The sequence below is a fragment of the Macrotis lagotis genome, chromosome 8, assembly GCF_037893015.1.
Source record: "Macrotis lagotis isolate mMagLag1 chromosome 8, bilby.v1.9.chrom.fasta, whole genome shotgun sequence".
NCBI classification, from domain to species: Eukaryota; Metazoa; Chordata; class Mammalia; order Peramelemorphia; family Peramelidae; genus Macrotis; species Macrotis lagotis.
In genome coordinates, this window is record NC_133665.1 from 26,482,213 (window position 1) to 26,507,453 (window position 25,241).

Genomic DNA, 25,241 nt, shown 5'->3' on the forward strand with positions numbered 1-25,241 from the left:
TTCTGTTGGGGGGGGGAAGTAAGATGGGGGGAAATTGTAAAACTCAAATAATATCTTTAAAAAAATTAATTTAAAAAGGTACCATAGACAATAATGCTATTTCAAACTGAATATGGATTCACCCAGTGGGACAGCACCCAAATTCTTAGAAGAGAAGCTGAAAGAACTACAGGAAGACATAGACAGCAAAATTCTACTAGTGAGAGATGTCAACCTCCCACTCTCAGATCTAGATAAATCAAATCATAAAATAAACAAGAAAGAAGTTAAGAAGGTAAGTTGATTGTTAGAAAACTTTAGATATGGTAGAATTATGGAGATAACTGAATGGGGATAGAAAGGAATATACCTTTTTCTCTGCAGTACATGGAACTTATACAAATATTGACCATGTACTAGGACATAAGAACCTAATGACCCACTGAAGGAAGGCAGAAATAATGAATACATCTTTCTCAGATCACAATGCAATAAAAGGCATATGCAATATTGGGCCAAGGAGACATAGACCCAGAACTAATTGAAAACTGAATAACCTCATTTTAAAAAATGAGTGTACCAAAAAAACAAATTATAGAAAGAATTAGCCATTTTATCCTAGGTAATGATAATAATGAAACAACATGCCAAAACCTATGGGATTCATTCAAAGCGACTCTCAGGGGATATATTATAGCTCTAAATGCTTGCATGAATAAATTGGAGAAAGAGAAAATCAATGAACTAAACATGCAATTAAAAAATTACTGAAAGAACAACTCAAAAATCCCCAATTAAATACCAAATTAGAAATTCTAAAAAGTTAAAGAGAAATTAATAAAATTGAAAGCAAATAAAACTATGAAATCAATAAATGAAACCAAAAGTTGGTATTATGAAAAAAACCAATAAAACTGATAAACCTCTGGTCAATTTCATTAAAAAAATAAAAAATAAAACCATATTGCTAGTATCATAATTGAAAAAGGTGAACTCACCACCAGTGAGGAGGAAATTAAAGTAATAATTTGAAATTATTTTGCCCAACTCTAAGTGAAATGGATGAATATTTACAAAAATATAAGTTGCCCAGGTTAAATGAAGAAGAGATTAAATACTTAAACAACCCTATCTCAGAAAAGGAAATTCAACAATCCATCACTGAACTGCATAAGAAAAAATCTCCAGGGCCTCATAGATTCACAAGTGAATTCTAACAAACATTTAAGGAACAATTGGTTCCAATTCTACATAAACACTGTGGAAAAAATAGAGAAACATGGAACTCTGCCTAACTCTTTCTATGAAACCAAAATGGTACAGTTACCTAAACTAGGAAGAGTTAAAACAGAGAAAGAAAATTATAGATATATTTCCCTGATGAATATAGATGGAAAAATCTTAAATAAAATCATAGCAGAATGATTACAACAAGTTATCACTAGGATAATACATTATGAGGAAGTAGGATTTATTCCAGGAATGCAGGGCTGGTTTAATATTAGGAAAACTGTTAGTATACTCAATTATAACAACAACAAACCTATCAGAAGTCATATGATCATATCAATAGATGCTGAAAAAGCTTTTGACAAAATACAGCATCCATTCCTACTTAAAACAATGGACAGTGTAGGAATAAATGGACTGTTCCTTAAAATAATTAACAGAATCTAACTGAAACCATCAACAAGCATTATATTCAATGAGGAGAGGCTAGAGGCATTCCCAATAAGATCAGGGGTGAAGGAAGGGTGTCCATTATCACCACTACTATTCAATATTGTATTAGAAATGTTAGCATCAGCAATTAGAGAAGAAAAAGAAATTGAAGGAATTAGAATTGGGAAGGAAGAGACAAAACTCTCACTCTTTGCAGATGACATGATGGTCTACCTAGAGAATCCCAAGAAATAATCCAAAAAACTACTGGAAATAATTAGCAGTTTTAGCAAAGTTGCAGGTTATAAAATAAACCCTCATAAATCCTCAACTTTTCTATATATGGTAAGCAAGATACAGCAGGAAGAGCTACAAAGAGAAATCCCATTCAAAGTAACCTCAGACAATATAAAATACTTGGGAGTCTATTTGCCAAGAAAGACTCAGAATCTTTTTGAAAACAATTATAAAACACTTCTCACACAAATTAAATCAGATTTAAATAACTGGGGAAATATCAACTGCTCATGGATAGGTAGACCTAATATAATAAAATGACAATTCTACCAAAACTAAACTACCTGTTTAGTGTCCTACCAATCAAAATTCCAAAAAATTACTTTAATGAGTGAGAGAAAAAATTGTAAGTAAATTCATATGGAGAAATTACAAACTAAGAATTTCCAGGAGCTTAATGAAAAAAAGTGCAAAAGAAGGTGTCTTAGCCCTACCTGATCTAAAATTATATTATAAAGCATCAGTCATCAAAATTGTTTGGTACTGGCTAAGAAATAGAGTGGTAGACCAGTGGAATGAACTAGGTGTAAAAGCAGGAGATGATTATAGTAATCTGCTGTTTGATAAACCCAAAGAGTCCAGCTATTGGGATAGAAATTCCCTCTTTGATAAAAACTGCTGGGATAATTGGAAGTTAGTATGGAAGAAACTTAGATTAGACCAACACCTCACACCCTTTACCAAGATAAGATCCAAATGGCTACAGGACTTAGACATAAAAAACAATACTCTAAGCAAATTAGAAGATCAAGGACTAGTTTACCTGTCACATCTATGGAAAGGGGAGCAGTTTATGACTAAGGGAGAATTGGAGAACATCACCAAAAACCAATTAGACGATTTCAATTACATTAAATTAAAAAGCTTTTGCACAGATAAAAGCACTGTAACTAAGATCAAAAGAAATGTAGTAAATTGGGAAACAATTTTTACAACTAATGATTCTGACAAAGGACTCATTACTAAAATATACAGAGAACTGAGTCATATTTTTAAAACAAAGAGCCATTCCCCAATTGACCAATGGTCAAAGGATATCAAACACAATTTACAGATGAGGAGATCAAACTAATCCAAATCCATATGAAAAAATGCTCTAAATCATTAATTATTAGAGAAACACAAATTAAAGCTTCTCTGAGGTACCACCTCACACCTCTCAGATTGGCCAATATGACTAAAAAGGATAGTGATAATTTTTGGAAGGTCTGTGGGAAATTTGGGACACTATTACACTGTTGGTGGAGCTATGAACTCATCCAACCCTTCTGAAGAGCTATTTGGAACTATGCCCAAAGGGCAACAAAAATGTGTATACCCTTTGACCCAGGAATACCACTACTGGGTCCATATCCTAAAGAGATAATGAAAATGGGTAAAAACATCATTTGTACAAAAATATTTATAGCAGCCCTGTTTGTGGTGGCAAAGAATTGGAAATCAAATAAATATCCTTCAATTGGTGAAAGGCTTTCCAAACTGTGGTATATGTATGTCATTGAAGACTATTGTTCTATTAGAAACCTGGAGGTATGGGATTTCAGGGAAACCTGGAGGGATTTGCATGAACTAATGCTGAGTGAGATGAGAAGAACCAGAAAAACACTGTATACCCTAACAGCAACATGAGAGTGATCAACCTTGAAGGACTTGTTCATTCCATCAGTGCAACAATCGGGAACATTATTGGGCTGTCTGCAAAGGAGAGTGTCTTCTGTATCCAGATAAGGAGCCTTGGATTTTCAACAAAGTTTGACTATTCCCTTTAATTTAGGAAAAAAACAGGTGTCTTATTGTCTGATCTTGCTACCTCTTAGACTTCTTGTCTCTTCTTTAAAGATATGATTTCTGTCTCATCACACCCAATTTGGATCAAGGTACAACATGGAAACAAAGTAAAGACTGATGGATTGCTTTCCATGGGGGGAGGAGGGAGGGAAGTAAGATTGGGGGAAAATTGTAAAACTCAAATAATATCTTTAATAAAAAGAAATTAAAAATTAAAAAGAAAAATAAAGACAGCATAAAAAGGTTTATTGATTTAAAAAAAAATCTAATCCAATATAGCAAAATGTTATCTTAAATGCTCTTTTCCAATATGCTGTACTTTATGTATACATTAAAATCATAAAGATTTCTAGAGACTTCTGGGCCAAGATGGCAGAGAGACTTCTGGCCAAGATGGCAGAGAGAAGACAGGCACAGTTCTAAAGTCTCCTGATCTCTTCCCCATCAACCACATGAAACAAACCTCTGAAAAGAAATCAGATCCACAAAACCCAGAAAGAAAAGCTAGAAGAAAGAACATCTACCTCATGATTTGTCTCTGGCAGCAGCTTTAGCCTAATTCGGGTGGTTAAGTCTGGGCTCAGAGGGAGGATCAGCACCAATCAGGGAGATTAGTAGCCGAATTGGAACCATGAGTCTGAGGGCCCAAGAGCTGGACCTGCTGGATCAGAGGTGGGGCTGGACGACAGGGGCTTGAATCATCTAGGGAGCAGAGACGCTGGTGTTGGTGCTGTCCAACCGGAGCTTGCAGACAAGACTGGGGGGAGAGTTCGGGTGCAGGAGAGCTGTGGACACCATCCTGGGCTCCTCTGGTCCCATTACAACTCAGACCTCCTCCCAAACAAACAAATGCAAACTACTTCTGCCTCAAACCCAGGTGTGCCAGCAGAAGAAACAGCACAGTTGAGGAATGACCTCAGGCCAGGGTAAAGCCCACCATTGATTGAAGGCAAAAGAATTCAATAGCTCCAACCCCTCCCTTCAAGCAAAGGGAGAAGGCCTCAGTCAAGGTCACAGTCACTCCAGAAAAAGCAACCAGCACCTCTACTGGACAGCCAGAGAAACTGCACTCAGTGAGTAAAACCTTTAGCGATTCCAAGCCCTGGTGAACCAGCCCACCCCCGCCAAGGTCTTAGCAAAATGATGAAGGGTAAGTGGAAAGGTGGATCCATAGAAAAATTCCTGGAAGGGAAAGACCCTAACTCAGAGAGACCTGGAACCTCTGAGGAGAACACAATCTGGTCTCCAGCACAGAAAGACTTCCTTGAAGAAATAAGGAAGGAGCTTAAATATTTGGGAGAGACAATTAATACCTTGCAACAAGAAAACTAACTAAACCTTAGAAAGTACAATTGGACAAATACAAAAGGAGAATAAATCTCTCTGATCATCAATTGGACCAATACAAAATGAGAATAATTCTCTCAGATCCTCAAATGAGCAAATGCAAAAAGAAATTAATTCTCTCAAAACCTCAATTGGTCAAATGGCAAGCTCTTTCAAAAGTAGAATTGACCAACTGGAAAAGGAGTTGAAAAAGTTTAATGAGGAAATCTCCTCCCCCAAAAAACGAATGGAGTCTACAGAAATTAATGACTCCATGAGACAGCAGGAATCAGTTAAACGAAATCACAAAATAGAAAAACTAGAAGCAAATGTAAAATAATTCATCAACAAAACCACTGACCTTGAGAATAGATTGAGGAGGGGCAACCTGAAAATTATAGAACTTCCTGAACACATTGAAGAGAAAAAAAGCCTGCACTTAATATTACAGGATCTCCTAATGGAAAATTGCCCAGATATCATGGAAGCAGCGGGCAAAGTAGTTATTGAAAGAGCACATCGATCCCCACCACAAAAATATCCTAAAATTAAAACACCAAGGAATGTTGTGGCCAAACTCCAGAACTATCAGATAAAAGAGAAAATCCTGCAAGCAGCCAGAAAGAAAGAATCTAAATATCAAGGAGCCACAGTAAGGATCACGCAGGACCTGGCTGCATCAACATTAAGGGATTGAAGGGCCTGGAACGAGATATTTCGAAGAGCAAGGGATCTTGGAATGCAGGCAAGAATCTCCTTTCCTGCAAGGCTGAGCCTTCTCTTCCAGGGAAAAAGATGGACATTTAACGAGATAGAAGAATTCCAAAAATTCCTGATGAAAAGACCAGAGCTAAACAAAAAATTTTTACATCAAACAGGAGGTTAAAGATACACATGAAAAGGTAAAAAAAAAAAAGGGGGGGTGGTAAAAGGAAAGAAAATGAAATCCAGTAAATTGAAACAGGCTATATCCCAGCATGGGGGAATAAAGATTCTCATAAATCTTGAGAATTGTAACTCTAACAGAGAGAATACACCTAGCCAGAAATGATGGACATTCATGACCTATCCATGAGACTACTATCTAATGGGATGTAACTGGCTTTTATCCCACTTGGGAGAAAGACTGTAATAAATCTCAGGAATTTTGACTCTATTCAATAGAATATACTGAACTAGAAGGGACAGACACTCAGAATTTTCTATGACTTAGATAGAATGACCTTAAAAACACTATGTCCTTGAAAAGGGGGACAGGAAAGAGACTGGAGGAGGGAGGGGATTGAATGGGGTAAATCTCATTACACTAAGAGGTACAAAACCTATGGTAATAGAGGGGAAGAAGGGAAGAGAGGAGAAATACCTGAATCTTCTTCTCATCAGACTTGGCTTAAAGTCAACCTACACATACTCAGTGAACTTATAAAAATCTAACCTTTCAAGTATTAAAAGGGGAAAAGGGGAGGGGGGATGGAGAAAGGGAAGGGGAGTGGGTGAAAAAAGGGGAAATAACAAAAGGTAGGGAAGGGAAAAGAGAAAAAGGGAAAGGGGGAAAGAAAGGGAAGGGTGGAATATAGGGAGGCAAACACATTGAAGTTATTCAGAAACAAAATACTGGGGAATATGGATAAGGGGGGAAGGGGGAAATGTACAAACAGAGGGGAGATAGCAAGGAGGGCAATAAAGAATTAGAAATCATAACCTTGAATGTGAATGGGATGAACTCTCCCTTAAAACCTAAGCAAATAGCAGAGTGGATTAAAAACAAGAATCCTACACTATGCTGCTTACAAGAAACTCATTTGAAGGAGACAGATACATATAGAGTAAAGGTAAAAGGTTGGAGCAAAATATATTTTCCTTCAGCTGAAGTAAAAAAAGCAGTGGTAGCAATCCTTATCTCAGACAAAGCAGCACCAAAAAAAGATAGCATTAAAAGAGATAAGGAAGGAAATTTTATCCTCCTAAAAGGTACCATAGACAATAAAGTCATTTCAATATTGAATATATATGCACCCAGCGGGACAGCACCCAAATTCTTAGAGGAGAACCTGAAAGAACTACAGGAAGAATTAGACAATAAAACTCTTCCAGTGGGAGACCTCAACCTCCCACTCTCAGATCTAGATAAATCGAATCATAAAATAAACAAGAAAGAAGTTAAGGATGTAAATAGATTGTTAGAAAAGTTAGATATGGTAGACTTATAGAGGAAACTGAATGGGGATAGAAAGGAATATACCTTTATCTTGGGAGTACATGGAATTTATACAAAAAATTGACCATGTACTAGGACATAAAAACCTAATGATCAACTGCAGAAAGGCAGAAATAGTGAATACATCTTTCTCAGATCACAATGCAATAAAAGTCATATACAACACTGGGCCAAGGAGATATAGACCCAGAACAAATTGGAAACTGAATAACCTCATTTTAAAAAATGAGTGGACCAAAAAACAAATTATAGAAAGAACTAACCATTTTATCCTAGATAATGACAATAATGAAACAACATACCAAAACCTATGGGATTCATTCAAAGTGAGTCTCAGGGGATATACTACAGCTCTAAACGCTTACATGAAGAAATTGGAGAAAGAGGAAATCAATGAACTAAACATGCAACTTAAAAAATTACTGAAAGAACAAATCAAAAATCCCCAATTAATACCAAATTAGAAATTTTAAAAATTAAAGGAAAAATTAATAAAATCAAAAGCAAAAAACCTATTGAATTAATAAATAAAACCAAAAGTTGGCATTATGAAAAAACCAATAAAGTTGATAAACCTCTGGTCAATTTAATTAAAGAAAGAAGAAAACCAAATTGCTAGTATCATAAATGAAAAAGGTGAACTCACCACCAATGAGGAGTAAATTAAAGTCATAATTCAAAATTATTTTGCCCAACTCTATGCCAATAAATGTGATAATCTAAGTGAAATGGATCAATATTTACAAAAATATAAGTTGCCCAGGTTAAATGAAGAAGAGATTAAATACCTAAACAGCCCTATCTCAGAAAAAGAAATTCAACAAGCCATTATTGAATTCCCTAAAAAAAAATCTCCATGGCCTGATGGACTCACAAGTGAATTCTAACAAACATTTAAGGAACAATTGGTTCCAATCCTATATAAATTCTTTGGAAAAATAGGGAAAGATGGAACTCTGCCTAACTCTTTCTATTAAATAAATATGGTGCTTTTACCTAGACCACGAAGAGTTAAAACAGAGAAAGAAAATTATAGACCTATTTCCCTGATGAATATAGATGCAAAAATCCTAAATAAAATCTTAGCAAAATGATTACAACAAGTCATTGCTAGAATAATACATTATGATAAAGTAGTATTTATTCCAGGAATGCAGGGTTGGTTCAATATTAGGAAAACTGTTAGTATACTCAATTATATCAACAACAAACCTATCAGAAATCATATGATCATATCAATAGTTATTGAAAAAGCTTTTGACAAAATACAGCATCCATTCCTATTAAAAACACTAGAGAGTGTAGGAATAAATGGGCTGTTCCTTCAAATAATTAGCAGTATCTATTTGAAACAATCAACAAGCATTATATTCAATGGGGAGAGGCTAGAGGCATTCCCAATAAGATCAGGGGTAGAACAAGCATGACCATTATCACCATTACTATTCAATATTGTATCAGAAATGTTAGCATCAGCAATTAGAGAAGAAAAAGAAATTGAAGGAATTAGAATTGGAAATGAAGAGACAAAACTCTCACTCTTTGCAGATGACAAGATGGTCTACCTAGAGAATCCCAAGAAATCATCTAAAAAACTACTGGAAACAATTAGCAATTTTAGCAAAGTTGCAGGTTATAAAATAAACCCTCATAAATCCTCAACTTTTCTATATATGTCTAACAAGAATCAGCAGGAAGAGCTAGAAAGAGAAATCCCATTCAAAGTAACCTCAGACAATGTAAATTATTTGGAAGTCTATTTGCCAAGACAGACTCAGAATCTTTTTGAAAACAATTATAAAATACTTCTCACACAAATTAAATCAGATTTAAATAACTGGGCAAATATCAACTGCTCATGGTTAGGCAGACCTAATATAATAAAATGACAATTCTACCAAAACTAAACTATCTGTTTAGTGCCCTACCAATCAAAATTCCAAAAAATTACTTTAATGAGTGAGAGAAAAAATTGTAAGTAAATTCATATGGAGAAATTACAAACTAAGAATTTCCAGGAGCTTAATGAAAAAAAAAAAAGTGCAAAAGAAGGTGTCTTAGCCCTACCTGATCTAAAATTATATTATAAAGAATCAGTCATCAAAATTGTTTGGTATTGGCTAAGAAATAGAGTGGTGGACCAGTGGAATAAACTAGGTGTAAAAGCAGGAGATGATTATAGTAATCTGCTGTTTGATAAACCCAAAGAGTCCGGTCATTGGGATAAAAACTCCTTCTTTGATAAAAACTGCTGGGATAATTGGAAGTTAGTATGGAAGAAACTTAGATTAGACCAACACCTCACACCCTTTACCGAGATAAGATCCAAATGGTTACAGGACATGGACATAAAAAAACAATATTATAAACAAATTAGAAGATCAAGGACTAGTCTACCTGTCAGATCTATGGAAAGGGGAACAATTTATGACTAAGGAAGAGTTGGAGAACATCACCAAAAACCAATTAGATGATTTCGATTACATTAAATTAAAAAGCTTTTGCACAGATAAAACCAATGTAACCAAGTTCAAGAGAAATGTAGTAAACTGGGAAACAATCTTTACAACTAATGATTCTGACAAAGGACTCATTTCTAAATTAGACAGAGAACTGAGTCATATTTTTAAAACAAAAAGCCATTCCCCAATTAAAAAGTGGTCAAAGGATATGCAAAGGCAATTTAAAGATGAGATCAAAGCAATCCATAGCCATATGAAACAATGGTCTAAATCATTAATTATTAAAGAAATGCAAATTGCAGCTTCTCTGAGGTACCACCTCACACCTCTCAGATTGGCCAGTATGACCAGAAAGGATAATGATCATTGTTGGAAGGGATATGGGAAATCTGGGACACTATTACACTGTTGGTGGAGCTGTGAACTCATCCAACCCTTCTGGAGAGCTATTTGGAACTATGCCCAAAGGGCAACAAAAATGTGCATACCCTTTGACCCAGCAATACCACTACTGGGTCTATACCCTGAAGAGATGAGGAGAAAGGGTAAAAACATTACTTGTATAAAAATATTTATAGCAGCCCTGTTTGTGGTGGCAAAGAATTGGAAATTCAGTAAATGTCCTTCAATTGGGGAATGGCTTAGCAAACTTTGCTATATGTATGTCATGGAACACTATTGTTCTATTAGAAACCAGGAGGTATGGGATTTCAGGGAAACCTGGAGGGATTTCCATGAACTGATGCTGAGTGAGATGAGCAGAACCAGAAGAACACTGTACACCCTAACAGCAACATGGGAGTGATATTCAACCTTGAAGGACTAGCTCATTCCTTCAGTGCAGCAATCTGGAACAATTTTGGGCTGTCTACAAAGGAGAGTACCATCTGTATCCAGATAAGGAGCTGTGGATTTTGAACAAAGTGCAAGGTCTATTCCTTTTAATTTAGAAAAAAAACAGATATCTTATTGTCTGATCCTGTTGCCTCTTAGAATTCTCTTCTCTTTAAGGATATGATTTCTCTCTCATCACACACAATTTGGATCAAGGTACAACATGGAAACAAAGTAAAGACTGACAGAGTGGTTTCCATGGTGGGGGGGAAGCAAGATTGGGGGAAAATTGTAAAACTCAAATAATATCCTTAGTAAAAATCAATTTTAAAAAAGATTTCTAGAATATAACAATTAAAATAAATTTGTTGACTATCCTATACTTATTAAAAAAAAATTCTCAGCTGGAGTCCTTCCTACCCAGAGAAACCTGGCAGCTGCTTATTCCAGTAAGGGATGAGCCAGAAGTCCTGGGTTCCAGGATATCAGTGCAACATCAAGATTGGAGCTAAATGTGGATGGACAGGCACTAACACTACTGGCTAAAACCATTTGTCACTCAGATCAGACTGTGACCCTCCCATGGAGAGTGATTGAGAAAGGAAATCATTTGGAGACATAAGTACTTGGCCTAATTATCAGCATTACCATTTCTTTAGTTATTATGTAGCTCTCTTAAAGGAAAAAGTACCCTTTAGCTATTTTCCAAAATGACATGTCTGACCCTTGGAAAGGGATCATAAAGGAACAAATTGGACCCAAGAACTATGTTTATGTAGGGAAGAACAATTAATTCTCCTGAAAGCAGAGGTTAATGATTCTACCATGAACACTAAAATTGAATTATGAGATTGAGAACAGATATAAGTGTCAAAGACAGATTCATAAAGAGGAGGTGATAAGTAAAGTTCAGAAAGAATAAAGCAGCAAAGAGGGCTTGACTATCCACAGTGTCCCTTTTCACCAAACAAGTCTGTCATCTTGACCAGAATGGATCCCTCCCTAGGGCAAAGAAGTTAGACATAAATAAGGGGCTTGGAAGAAAGCCTAATAATCTAGGGAATTCTCTGAAGCTCTGGAATCTTTCCCTGATCCATACATAGCACATGTTCAGACAGTTGTGCTCTAGAAGGTCCCAAAGAACTATGTGACACTCTGAGCACTCCAGAGGAACAAAAGCTTCCAGAAATGCACTCATCACCAGCAGCTCTAGATTCTCAGGTTCCAAATTAGGGAAATTTTTAGGAACAACTCTCCAATGAACTGGAACACAGCCTTTCATAAAACCATACTCAGAGCTGCCATGTCCTGACATCCTACTAGATCCCAGAGCTTCAGTCACTGAAAATGTTGAAAAGAAAGAATGCCCAGTGGGGACATGGTTGTTCTCCAAGTGATCTGTTCATATGGAGTAAGAACACAGCAGCCCAGGCCAAGTGGAATATTGGAATACACAGTCCTATCCTACAGTCCTACACAGCTCTACCATAATATCCATAGGCTCCAATCCTGTTCTTTCTCATCTTTTACTGGGACTTGATCCTGACTAGGTAAAAGATTATTTGTAACCTGTAAGAAATACAGGGAGAAAAAGGAGACTAGAGAGTAGATGGAAGCAGCAGGTTGATGGGTAGGGGAAAAGCTAAGGAAAGAAACCTCCCTCCTTTCATTGAAGGGATGAAGTTTGACAAATGTAGAATATTGTATAAGGTATCAAATATAATTCCTGCTTCTTGTGTTAGATGACCTTGCTGAACTTTTTTCTCTCCTTTTTTCTATAATATTTGTTACATGGGAAGCTTCACAGAGATCAGGGTTGGATATATATATATATATATATATATATATATATATATATATATATATATATATATATATATGAAGGAAGGAAAGAAGGATGGAAGGGAGAAAGGGAGGAAGGATAGGGAGGGAGGAAAGAGGGAGGCAGGGAGGTAGGGAGGAAAGGAGGAAGGAAGGGGCAGTAGGAAGGAGGAGAAGAAGCCGAGGAGGGAGAAGGGAAGGCCTTTTTAAATGCGTACTATGTTCTAGGCACTTTACGAAGAGCTTTATACATATCACATTTCATCCTCACAAAAACCCTTTGGTAAATATTATTGTTATCCCCATTTTACAGTTGAGAAAACTGAGGCAGTCAGAGTTTAGGTTATTTGTCCAGGGTCACACAGCTAGTAAATATCTTGTCATACTTGGTCATATTTGTACTCAGAGTTTCCTGTTTCTGGGCCTAACACTCGATGACACTGTGGCATCTATTGGAATGCTAACAAACAAGGGGCATCAACCAGAGTACACTGAGGGTGGAAAGGACTAAGAAGCGTGGTCTCACACTTCTCCAAGACACTTCAAGTGCCAGAACCCATACAACTCCAACCTTACAAACAGAATGCAAAATTTTTCTTGAGTTTTCTGATATTGTCAGAATACTGACTGAAGAATACTTTTCACTTTTTTTATTCTTTTTTTTGAGCCTTCCTATACAAAATGGCCATGTAACTTGGTAGAAAATAAAATATGCAAAAAATTAAAGAGAGAAAAGTAATAGAGTATGCATGAAATAGCTATAAGGACCCCTCAGTCACATCTTGGCCTGAAACACAGTCCTTAGAACCACAGAATGCAAAGGGACTAGGTGACCCCTGATAAATTTGGACCATTTCTTCCAATCTGGACCAGATTCATCCAAACCCATTGCATGGGTCCCAGCGATCTCAACCTTCTCCTGAGATATAGACAGAGAGATAAATCTTCTTAGGGAGAAAGTTGTGGACATGTGAATAGGCAGAGGGGGTTCTCAGGAGATATAGGAACCAACATATGAATCTTTGAGCAGAGAGATGAGATGGCACTAAATTCCCTAAGAGACATGGGAGTACTTGGCATATCCCCAACCTGGCTCCCAGCAAGGGACTGACTTGATTAGTCTCTTTTATGCTCCACTTTCCCATTTCCTTCTCACCATTCTAACCCAGGCTGGAGTCAGCAGCCACATCACAATCTCAGACCATTAGAACTGGGAGAAAGCTTAGCAACTGTCTAGTTCAATCCATTTATTTGGTAAATGATGAAAAAAGGGACAAAAGAGATCCTACAATTTACCTCAGGTGGGTTATTGGCAGAGTCAAGGCTGGGATTGAAAAAGCTGGGCCTCTTTCTAAATAACATTCATTACTGTATCCAGTTTCCAACAGGATCCCCAATTATAAAGTTTGAGCTCAACTGGGCAGCCTGGGTGAAAGACAGTTTCTACTGACTTGGTGACTTCTCTGTTCACCACTCACCTTATTCTTCAGAAGGGACTTCTCCAATCTGGGTGACACCTGGATTGGCACAATCTGTTTGGGAGGTGAGTATCCAGCAGGAGCTATCTCAGGATTTCCCAGTTTGGTGATATATCTTTGAACTTGACTCTGGAAGCTTCTAGGATGAGATGATCAGGAAAAATAAGTTCAATTTCTCCAGCAGCACAAGTTGTAAGCAGAGGACCAGAGCATATGCAGACATACAGACATACATATATACATGCATAATATAACATAATATTAACATACATATCACTAGACCTGAGATAAACCCTCAAGGCGCATGAAAGTAGGACCAGGCTCCTGTGGGGTGTTTGTGTTCCATGGGACTGGGTTTGTCCCTCCTACCATTTATAAGGAAGTTTCTCATATTTTGCTTTATACATGATCATGCTGCATATTGGGCTTCCACCCTTGTGCCACTCATTGCTATACTCTTAAATATGTTCCTTAAATATGGTGTCCTTTCATAGAGATTATTGCATTCTGTTTCCCTGAAGCCTGGTAGTCCTTTCTAACCAATATTAAACTCTGTTCCATTGAAGCCTGGATGAAGGACCACCAGCACAATACTGCCTTGCCTTTTAAAAAAAAAAGCACTAAAGTTAATGGATGTGATTTGTCCAAGATCCTGCCATGAAACAGGAAGTCTCGGTCTCTTTGTGTGTCTGACTCAGTCTGTGTCTGTCTGTCTGTCTGTCTGTCTCTCTCTCTCTCTCTCTCTCTCTCTCTCTCTCCTGAGATGGACTTCAGTGGTCTAACCTAACCCTAAAAAGAAAGACGGGTTTTCAAAACCATGAGACGCACTAATCTGCCTCTCCTGGAATACTTCAAAGAGTCATAGATGTCATAGATATTGCTGTATATGTGTGTGTGTTTTTCCTTGTCATTGACTTCTTTTTCTCCCAATTAAATTCCAGCTTGACCATAAGCTCTTTACAATTCAGACATGAGGCATTAGACATGAGTCACATTAAGTCACAACCTGAAGATGAAGGGAGGGAAAAGAAAGGATGAGAAGTGGGAGGAGACAGGCAGAATTCGAACTGTGAGGAAGTTTTTTTCCCTTAAGTAACAAGTCATTCAGAGGACCCCCTGGGCAATACATTTCAGTGTCTCAAAGAGATGACTCTCCGGTCCCATCTGGAGAAGAAATAGAATTCATTGAGAACTTCTGGATTTTTCAAGGCCAGCTCTGCCTTACAACCATTGTCCTTTGAAACACCAAACATTTTCCAGGAGCCTCTCTGAAGATCCATTACCTTCTTATCTAGCCTATTACATTCACATCAGGCCTAAGGTGACCTCTTGATAGCTTCTGTGCTCCTAATTCTGTCCTCACAGCCACATAAAACAACTTTGCCTAATCCCTGTGATTGATCATCAAATGTTTGAACTCAGTTATCCCTCCCTAATCTTTCTGTTCATAGTATATATGGTATAGTATATAGTATATAGTATGTATATAGTATATAGTATATATAGTATATACTATATATAGTATATAGTATATTCCCATTTCCTCCAACTGCCCACTAAATGAGCTAGTGGGTAGAATGTTGAACCTGGATTTAGGAAGACCCAAGAGTTCAAATCCTGATTCATAACACATGACAAGTGATTTAATTTATTTGCAGTTTATAAAGTGAGGGAGCTGCACAAGACCTCAAGTCCCTACCAGCTGGTAGTGTGTGTGTCTGTGATGTCAATGGGCCATAGATGTCAAGTCCTTCACCATTATGTGATTGCCCTCCTCTGGACACTCCCTCTTCATTTTTACAATGCCTCTCCTAAACTGTGAGAGTCAAAACTGAACACAGATTTGGTCTGACAAGGTAGAAGATAGTGGAAAGCTCACCTTATTCCTGCAACTAATGCTTCTCTTAATGCAGTCCAAGATGACATTAATTTTGTTGACTGCTATATAATTATTTTCAGACAAACCACGGTCTAACCATGCTTCTCCCATCTTGTACTTGTAAGCTTGATTTTTTTGAACTTTTTAAATGTTTAATTTGATTCAGGTTTGTCAGGTAGGTGGAGCAGGGGACACAACACTACTGGACAAGAAGACCTGAATTCAAATCCAACCATAGTTATTGGTATGACTTTAGGCAAGTCACTTAACTTGTTTAACTCAGTTTCCTTGATTGTGAAATGGGGATGATAATGACATATTTACCTCCCAAGGTCTAGGATCAAAAGAAATATATTTATCCCTTCCACTTTACAAGTTTTCCAGCACCCTCACAATCTGGAATATCCACATAAAATGTTTAGATCCTCTCATTTATGCCAGAGGTCTGAATTTTTTTCTTTTTCATTTATAGGGTTTATAGTACCTCACTGTAAAATTTGGATTTTAGATTTGGTCATAGGCTATATTATATAAGAGAAAAAGGTCCATGAGCTTCACCAAAGAATCCATGACATAAAGTCATTTTGATTATTCTCATTCTAATATTTCTATCTTTTGGGGGTTTTTTTATTCCCATCAGCCAAAGAAGTTGTCTGGAACATGGAAGAGAGAGATGTGTCCTTGAAGCCGGAAGACCTGGATTCAAATCCCATCTGACAGATAATGACAAATCTTTCATTCTATCAGTGTCCTAGATCAGAAATGTCAAAACACCTGCCCTGAAGATGTCCTAGGCAAGCAAAACTTTAGAGGTTAGTAGTGGATTCAGATCAAAATGTAATTGGGAAATATTAAATATAATAAAGAAATAGATAAAGTTAATATCTGATTTTGAAATTAAATTTGTGCAAGGAGGTTCCTTCTGAAAAGTTTAGTTTTCTTATTTCCATTTGAGTTCGACACCACAGCTCTAGACAATTTTCTTAACCTATAAATTGTGGGAACTCCCCTGATCTACTCTCATAGAAGTTCCTTCTTACTTGCTGAAAGCTTACTTAATGAGGAACTTACTGAGAAGTTCCTCAAGTCAAAGACATCACAGGTCCAATCCTTTTCTCTTATTATGCCATCTAACATTTAGTCAACTTTTTTTAAGTCTAGCTTTTTGTCATCCTAGAAATCTATACCTTCATACAAGTTGAGTGGGTAAAAATTTTAAATAAAATGGAGTTCCTAGGGAACTCTACTATAGATTAAGTCTCTGCTGGCATTTCCACAGCAATGATGTCAAACGATCTTTGCAGCAGCCAATTATTGAATTAGAAAACCACAAATTAACATTATTTTGGTCATATTGTATTTTTCAAGAAAATTATAAAATATTTTCTCATTACATTTTAATCTGGTTCTTCTAAGTTTGACACCTCAGTCCTATATGGTACTGGCAGATAGCAAACTTACTCCTGTTGCTATTGGAATTTGACAAACTAAGACAGTTCTAGTGACTTCTCATTTGTTAGCAGGGGTATACAGCAGGTAATGCATAAATCTTTGACTAGCTTCCATTTGTGCCAAAAGATCTGGAGCACTGCCCACAGCTTCTTTCACACCTTGGTGTATCTTCCTTCTGATTAATCTGACTGTAATATCATCTGGCCTTCCCCTACAGAATGCAAGGGAACTCTGGACATTTCAATGAGGAGATGGACTAAAATCTTATCTCCTCTCTTTTACTTCACCTTTGGGTGGGGATAGGAAAAAAGAATAAAGATAACCTTCCTCACAGTTAGAGCACTCCAATAGTGGAATGGATTAACCTAGGAAGCAGGAAATTCTATCCCACAAGATGTTTTCCACAGAACACTGGATTGCTCTGTTAGAGACTTTGGCAGAGGGAATTATTGCTTTTTTTGCAATTTTTTTCCTCAATCACATGTAAAAACTATTTTTAACATGAATTTAAAAACAATTCACTTTCAAAATTCTTTTCCTTCCTCCTGGTTCTTGAGAAGACAAGCATTTTGATATAGAATATACATGTGCAGTTACGCAAACTATAACTTTCACATCAGTCATATTGCAAAAGAAAACAAACTAAAACAAGTCCAGCAAAAATTGAGGGAAAATTTAGTGTGCACTCTGTGCCTTCCTGGAACTGTGACTGTGGTACTGTATCCTGCTCCTCCAGGGCAATAATTGCCCTCCTTCCTTATGACTTGGGTCCCTGCTTTCCTGCAGCCACAAGTGCTAGTGTTCCTTTCTATCTTGCACATGAGACCAGGGATCCTGTTCCCTTTACAGGGACCATAAGCACTCTTCTCTGTCCTAGGGCTGTGACCAGGGACCTTGCTCCTCTGTGACCCCAAAAATTAATGCTCCTCTTCCCCCTGGGACTGCAACCAGCATTGACTGGCAATGCAATAGGGTCCTGGAGCCCTGCTACCAAAGGGTCCTCAATATTCAGCCACTTCCAAGGCATCTACAGTTGGTGCGTACTGATCTTGACCCTGTCTGACCAGTACCCAGAGGAAGACAGACCTTTCCTTTCTTGGGTTGGAAAATTGATTCAGCTGCAGCTTTAGTTTTGCTACTCCAGAATCTGTCTTGATGCCTTACATAAAAGTTGGTTGAAGGGGAAATTGAAAGAGCTCAGTTGAGTTCTAGCCTCTCTCTCTCTCTCTCTCTCTCTCTCTCTCTCTCTCTCTCTCTCTCTCTCTCTCTCTTCAGGTATCCTTTCTTAATTTTAATAAGTAATGTCCATACAGTCTATCAGAAAGAATCACTCTTCACAAAACAAAGTTCAAAGGTTCTTTGCTTCAGTTGTGAGAGGACTTAGTATCTCATTAAACTGCTTCATTATTTTAGAACTTCACAAATTTCAACATCTTTTCCCACAAAGTTCAAATCTGGCCTCAGACAGTTACCATTGCCTTATAAGAAAATAAAAACAAATAGGGAATAATTATACTTTTAATTCTTATTCAAGCAGCTTGTAACTATATATCCTTAATGTCAAATATCAAGAAAATTTCCCATTAAAAAACTGAATGAAAATATGTTTTACAATTAACAAAAAGCCATTCCCCAATAGATAAATAGCAAAACAGTAGCTCTCAAAAGAATTGCAAACCATTAACTCCTTATAAATCCCTAATAACAAGAGTAACAAAATCAAAAGTACCATGAAGTTTCACACCACTCAACAAATTGGCAAAAAAGAGAAAAATTGGGGAGTCAGTTTTGCAGGGGGGGGTGACAAGAAGATAAACACATTACTGCACTGGTGCTATGAATCACTACTACCATTTTGGAAAGCAATTTGGAATTATGAAGATAAAGTAACATAAACCAAATCCCTTGATGCAGAGATTTTATTACTAAGTTTCTAGGATGTCATTGACAACAAGAAAGTCCCCATATACATTGAAATATTTGCAGTAGCACTTTTGGTGATAGGAAGGACTTAGAAAGAAAGTAGATTTGGGGACATGACTAAACAAATAATTGCTATTGGAAAAATCTTCTTTGGAAATTCGTGTGATAAGTAACAGTTGCAGAAATAAGTCCACCACAACAAAGAAATTGTAGATATAAAAACCTAGGTTTTCTTATGATTAAATACAAATTCAGGAGGGTAGCTAGCAATGGATGAAGCTCAGGAAGACCTGAGTTCAAATTCAGCTTCAATCATTTATTTCCTATATGACCTGGGCAAGTCACATAACTCTTTTGCATCAGTTTCCTCATCTACAAAATGATCTGGACAAGGAAATGGCAAAACCACTCAAGTATCTTTGCTCAAAAAACCCCAAGTCAAAAAGAGGACAGGATTAAAACAACTAAACAGTAATAATGCTTCAGAATCTAAAATCAACAACAATGAAAAACTCTGAACTAGGATGGGAATTTCTTTTTTTTAAGTGACTTGCCCAAGGTCACACAGCAAGGTAATGATTAAGTGTCTGAGACCCGATTTGAACACAGGTCCTCCTGTCTCCAGGGCAGGTGCTGAATCCACTAGGTGACTTAGCTGCCCCCAAGATTGGAATTTCTGACAAGCTGTATAGAAAAAAATTTATCAGTCACAAAAAATAATTTTTTACATATATATTTTTATAGCCTGTAAGACCATGAAGGTCATTCAAGCCTGGTTAAATGAAAGCACTGTGAATGAAGATTAAGGCTTAGCTAACAATGTCAGATGGTATCTCCAAGAGTCAATTTTGGTACCAAATTTGTTGGGCACAAAGACATTCAGTTTGGGGCTAGGAGGCTGTCCAGCCAAAATAAGGGAAAATTTAGTTTGTCCTACTTTAACAGAGTAAGTAGCCCTAATGGAGAGTTTCAGGGAAGAACAATATGGGAAATAAAAGCATTTAATAGACACATTCTTCTGAAAGTGGAGCTTTTCAAATCTCACCTTTGCTAATTATGATCTGCATGATCTCGAATAAGTCCTAAGGGACTTGGGTCTGAAGTTTCCTCACTGGTCAAATGATGTGGTTGGCTTAGAAAATACTGAAAACCTTTCAAGTTATAAGTCCAAAGGGCTATAGTTTCCTTATGTTTTGGACTCTTGGGGTTTTTTGCCTAAGCCAAAGTAAATTAACACCCTAATCTTTGTCCCAGGTAGCTAGGATACACTGGAGGTATTTATTCATTGGTCACTAGAAAAAAGCCTTGAATTCAATCTCTTTTTTAATTTTTTATTACTACAATAATCTTGTTATACAAATAAACATAAACCTACCCCCCCCACAAGAAGATAAGAAATCCCAAGAATAGTGAGAGTGAAAAAAATATACCCGACTCTTTGTTAATATTCCAATGGCTCTATCTCTGGGGTGAGTTGCCTTCTTTATCATAAGTGCACCAGAGAAGTTGCTTCAATATTTCTCCCACAGTTGCTATTACAAGCTATATTTACCTTCACTTATTCCTCCCCACTCTCATTTATTCAATTTTTCTCTCATTTGATCCTGTCCCTGTCCAAAAGTGTGTTGCATCTGAGAAATCTTCTCCCATAATCTTCCCTCTCTTATATCACCTATTCTGTCCTTCCTTCCCCCCATTCCCTCTTATCACATCCATTTCTTCTCATTTTTTCTCTAGGGTAAGATAGATTTCTATACCCTATTAAGTGTATATGTTTTTTCATCTCTGAAGCATTTCTGATGAGAAGGAATGCTCACTCATTCCCCCTTGTCTTCCTGCATTCCACTCCATTGTAAAAGCTTTTACTTGACTCTTAAGTGAAATATGGTAGCAACCTTTCCCTCAACTTTCCCTTCCTCCCAATACTTTTCTTTGACTCCATATTTTACTATATTATACCATTATATTCCACTCCTTTCTGTGCCCTGTCTATATATGCTCTTTATAACAGCTCTTAAAAATGAGAAAATTCATTAGAGTTATCAATACCATCTTCACATGTAGGAATACAAACAGTTCAACATCATTAAGTCCCTCATAGTTAGTCCTTCAGATCCAACCCTTCTATGGATCCCCAGAGTCCTGTACTTGAAAATCAAACTTTCTGTTCAGCCCTGGTTGATTGGAAAGTCTAAAAGTCCTTTGTTTCAATGAAAGTCCATCTTTTCCCCTTAAACACAAAGTTCAGTTTTACTGGGTAGTTGATTCTCGGTTGTAAACCAAGATCTTTTGCCTTCTGGAATGTAATATTCCAATCCCTACAAACCCTTAATGTAGTTGCTGCCAGATCTTCTGTAATCCTGACTATGGAGTCTTGCTATTTGAATTGTTTCTTTTTGGGACCATTTAGAATTTTCTCTTTGACTGGGGAGTTTTCAGATTTGGCTATAATATTCCAGGAAGTTTTTCTTTTGGGATCTCTTTTAGAAGGTGATCAGTGAATTCCCGCAATTTCTATTTTACCCTCTGTTTCTAGGATCTCAGGGTATTTTTGCTGTATTATTTCTTGAAAAATGAAGGCCCAACTGCAACCTGGATCTGAGTGTGGGCAAACAGCAGAGTCCTGCTCCAGAGAAAGTGGAGAGATTTCTGCAGTCTCCCCAACCCCCTTACAGTCTGCAGTCTGCAGGCTAACTTTCTCCTTTCCTGCTGTAGGTTTTCACTGCAGAACTCTTCTGAGGCTGGTGTTCCCACAATCGGGTGCAGCAGAGATCTCTCATGGCCCCTTCAAGCTGTTCCTAATAATCCCTGGGCCACACTGCAACATTTTTCTAACCCGGGTCCTGATGAAATACACCTTTCCCATGTAACTTTTAAGTTGTCTTGGTCTGGGAAATTGTATCACTCTGTTTTTTCTGACTCTCTTTCTCTGGTCTTTAGTCCCAAGTTGATTCCCAGTCAGTACTACTTTTGACCCTGTGCTTTGCAATTTGTCATTTCAGGAGTCAGGTTTCTCTCTCTGAAATAGGAATTACAGTATTTTAGAATTGTAAGAAGTCTGTTCCAGTTACACACCTTATTTTAAGTGTTAAATGAAATCCTCCATATCATCATCATGCACATTTACATTCTTTTATATTCAAAACCATCCTGTAATACAATTAGAACACTTGTTATGTCTAATTTACTGAGTCAACTTGGCCCCAGTGAAAACAAATGATCATCCCACAACCATATAGCTAATATGTGACAGGACTGAGATAACAACCACTCCTAAAGTCACCTGCCATTTCTACTGCTAGCAGTTCCAGAGAGAGTCTATTCCTTATTAACCTTCTGGGTAAGCAGAATCTCTTGGTTCCTTTTTCTGTGTCACTTCCAATATGATACAACATAAAGAATATTGCTGTCAGAGAACAAAAGTGTTAAATCATGGTTCTTCCATCTGCTAACCTTTGTATCCTTGGGCCAGTCTTTTGACTTCTTTAGATTTGTTTCCTCATCTGTAAGATTATGTTGATCTAGATGGCATCTCAGTTCCCTTTCAATTCTAAATCTATGATATTTGATCCTCTTAATTATAGAGCGAACTGATGAGAACTCCTCTTCTAGGAGTTATTGAAGAACCAATTAGATCTGCAATCAAACTCTACTTTTCTTCTCAAATGTCAGATGCCACCCCTCCAGTCTTAAGCTTCTTCCCTGATGACAATTTTACTGCAAAATTTTCTGCTACTGCTGTAGAATTTCTTCTTATAATGAAGTCGAAGCTTTCCTCTTTCTAAACTGAAGACCCATTTTTACCCCCACGTTGAATTATGCTTAAATTCACTATCACTATCCTTCCAAGTGTCTGCAGGTTCTTGTCCCAGACTTATTTGATTCTTCATGTGATTCACAGATGGTTTGCTAAAATGAGAAAGCTTTGCACCTGTTCCTTTAATGGCACTTCTAGACAAAAATGCAGCCCTCAACCAAAGTGTCTTGGGAAGTTAAGTAAAAGAAATACATCAGCATTACTGTTCACTATTAACAATTTTGTGATACCTCATTTGTCTAGTTATACAGCTGTCATTTACTCCTATAGCAGCACTACCAGGGAATGATTTTTGGTGATCCTAGTAGTCAAGAATAGAGCTAGGATTAGAACTCCATACCAAAGACAGCTAGGTGGCACAGTGGATGGAGCATCAGCCCTGGAGTCAGGAGAACTTGAGTTCAAATTTGACCTCAAACACTTTATAATTACCCAGTTGTGTGACCTTAGGCAAGTCATTGTAACCCCATTGCCTTGAACCACCCCAAAAAAATGTTAAAAGTAAAAACTAAGAACTCCCAAACAATCCTTATTTCCTTTCCTTTTTTTCTTTCTTACCTTTGGAGATTGCCTTTGCAATCCCTGCCATTACTAGTGCTGTTCACTTCATCTGCAGCTGTTTTCCTTTGTCCTACAACAACCTTAATCTACTTCTCAAAGAAGAAGAGATGTACAGTCTCATGGAGAACTTCCAGCAGTGCAAAATTATTTCCGGTGAGGACTGCCAAGTGAATCACAGAGGTTGGGAAGGACTCTGGTCATGTTCTCCCAAAATTGAAACCATGGTTATATAACCAATTCAGTCCCTCCTTAAGCACACTTTTTAATTGAAGTCTAGGGGGGATTCCCTATCATAGAAGTAAAATAATCTCTGGTTTTGGAGAAATAGTAGGGAACAAATAAGTTTTTTTTTTCAGAGCTCCTGGCAAGTCTATGCATTTCCATTTGGAATTTCTGACTCCCAAGTAAAAGACTTTTCCAAACATCCAGAGGCGGGCTGTCTAGAATTCCTTCATAGAAAAGAGAGGTACTTGCAAGTGGTTGTGGACAGTGTAGAAGCCTCAAGGATAATGTTTAGAAGTGGAGGGGAGAGACTGGGTGCCAACTGAGGATAAAATGATGAACTTGCTAAGGATACTAAAAGACTTAGTGACTGACCCAGAAGGTATTTTCCCCTTAAAGATTGCTCTTGACACTGCAGGACTTCCTGGGCTACCATCATCAGGCAGCAAGGAGGAGGAAGTGAAAGGGCACTAAGTGAGGAGCAAGAAGAGAGGGAAGCTCAACAGTTTGCTGCCCTTGGCTCTGAGTACCAGGGCCATGTTGAGGGACCTGACTTCTTGTCCTATGAGTCCCTCCAATTACTGCAGAAACTGCAGGTTGAGGCAGCTGATCCCAGGACCCAAGATTCAAAAGGGGGATGGGAAATTGGAGGTTAAGGTGAGAAAGCAATGTTTCCTTTACTATTTGTGGCAATGACATTGAGACAAACATAAACACAAAAATTATAGAGAGTTCAGATGGGGGGGCGGAGACAAGATGGCATTGGGAAGGCAGGATTTCCTATAAACTCCTTCCACAAGCCATCAAATGATGACTCTACCCAAATTGTAAAGGGACAGAACTCACAGAAAGACAGAGTGATACAATTTCACAGTCCAAAATAACTTAGAAATTCCATGGGAAAGTGTTTCACCAGGACAGGGAGTTGGGAAAAAGTCCTGGTCGCAGCACAGCCCAGCCCAGCCAAGGGACCACCTGGAACACCTTGAAGGGGTGGTGCGAGAACTCTGCTGCACAAGAATGAGTGTGGATTGAGGAACACCTGCCTCAGAACAGCCCTGCAGTGAGAACCTGCAGTGGGAGTGAGGGAAACCAGCTTGTACCTCCAGAGCACTGCCTAGAGAGGAGACTGAAGAAATCACTCTGCTCTCTCTGGGGCAGGACTCTTATTTACTGACACTCAGATCTAGGTTGCAGTTGGGGCATCCATACGAGCAGGGTACCTCCTCCCAGCTCCTGAGCAGAGGCGCCTGTGGTCAGTTACATTTCAAAGCACAGGTGAGAGACCATGGGATCTTAGAGGAATAAAGGTCCCAGTGGGGTGTCCCCCAAAAACCCCCAAAGCCTTGGAAGTGCAGTAAATAGGACTTAGACTGAAGAAATGAATAATTAACAGAAAAAGAATAATCTGACCATAGAAGTTTCCTTTGGTGCCATGGAAGATTCAGAAGGTGACAGATTCTAAGCTTCTGTATCCAAAGACTCTAAGAGAATTAGTAAATAGGCTCAGACTAGGGATCAG

General features: G+C 37.7%; 1 protein-coding gene across 2 annotated transcripts in view; it reads left to right on the forward strand.

Annotated features, from left to right (window-relative positions):
* Positions 1-15,782: 15,782 nt before the first annotated feature.
* Positions 15,783-25,241, forward strand: part of LOC141495348 (uncharacterized) — a 33,591-nt gene continuing 24,132 nt past the window's right edge. Inside the window, exons 1-2 of one of the 2 annotated variants that reach the window (XM_074196552.1) lie at positions 15,783-15,864; positions 16,385-16,556. The gene's annotated coding sequence lies outside the window, so the exon portion shown is untranslated. Of the gene's footprint in view, positions 15,865-15,932; positions 15,989-16,384; positions 16,557-25,241 lie in introns of those variants that run through there. The other variant, XM_074196554.1, reaches the window with a different exon arrangement.